The sequence below is a fragment of the Pieris rapae genome, chromosome 19, assembly GCF_905147795.1.
Source record: "Pieris rapae chromosome 19, ilPieRapa1.1, whole genome shotgun sequence".
NCBI lineage: Eukaryota > Metazoa > Arthropoda > Insecta > Lepidoptera > Pieridae > Pieris > Pieris rapae.
Genome location: NC_059527.1, coordinates 8,265,117 through 8,266,515, shown reverse-complemented (window position 1 = coordinate 8,266,515; position 1,399 = coordinate 8,265,117).

The following is a 1,399-nucleotide window of genomic DNA, read 5'->3' as shown; positions in this document are numbered from 1 at the left end:
TCAAGTGCACTGACACTAATTAAAGATCTAAGTTGGCGTCTGGTATGGTACCGGTGATTGCTTATAAGTATCGCAATACAGCAAGAAAATGCTGCCAGTATCAAAGTTACACTGCCACAGTGACTAAACCTTTAAAATTAGTTTTAATATTCTATTCATCAAATTCTATTATTATTACTACGTAGGTTAAGAATTGTAAATCATGTATATTTGTGTGTTGGCGCACAAGTAAAAAAAAACGTGTTATTTTATTAAAAATATTTACGAAACCTGCAATTAGTAGGCAGTGATGCCAGCTAAAGAATAAAAAAAAGGAATAAGTTAAGTTGTTTCGATGTATTGTTAGTGATATTAAAATGTTTGTTATCTTTATATAACTTCACTTAAGGAAGTAAATATTTAGATTTACGTTGCATTTTATTTTTATTGCCCTCTTATAAGTCAAATTTGTGCCTTTTCGGTGGAGAAGCTTTTCAGTACCAACACATACGAAATGTCAGAATTCGGAATGAAAAATCAGAGTATACAATATAATAATATTTATCAAAACAGTTTGGCATAACGCCAGTGATACAAAGACAATAGTCAAGTTATTCAGTAAGTTTGGATACACCTGCGGACGCTCTTGCGAATATTAATATCACCTAAGCTGTGCTCTGTGATAATCTTACTTTGCTTCTTAAGCCAAACTGCATACATTACAGTTGATAGTAAGTAAATAAGTCGTAGTTACCATAAGAATTTTTATTATAATAGATTGCAGTATAATCAATAACGTATATTATTATTTTTATAGTAATATTTTTAGCGACAAACGGAGTAGTAATCGCAGGCAACATGCCCTACAACTTAAATGAAGATGGGCAGGGTTCGTCACCAGATACAGATGACAGATAGTCTGAAACAGTAGCCTGGATGGAAGTAAAATTAACTGGTCCAAAATAAGCAAGAGCAGACCAGATGAGCGATGGGCCGACGGGATCGAATGGGTAGCTCAAAGAAATTGGATGACGATGGCAAGAAATAAAATAGGAATTAGGATAGGTTGAAAAAGTTGGAGCAGGCCTTCTCCCGGATAGCAAACATCTTAGAGTACTAAAAATGGTATTTATATATATATATAGTAGATTATGTCAACAAGCAAATTGCAGGTATGTGATTGTCTGTATTCCTTATCTTTCGTTTAAAGTATAGATTAGATAAATTAAAAATAATGTGAAGTATGAAAACAGAATATGTAAATTGAATTCAAGTTGCCATGCCGCAACAGTACATCATTCCCGAGGTCGATAGTTCTAATCAGGCCTGATGAATTGAATTATTCCTTCTAGGTGAGCTATTATCAGTCACTTGTACGCTGAACATCGCGAGGAAACGGGCTTGCGTTATACACAGAAAT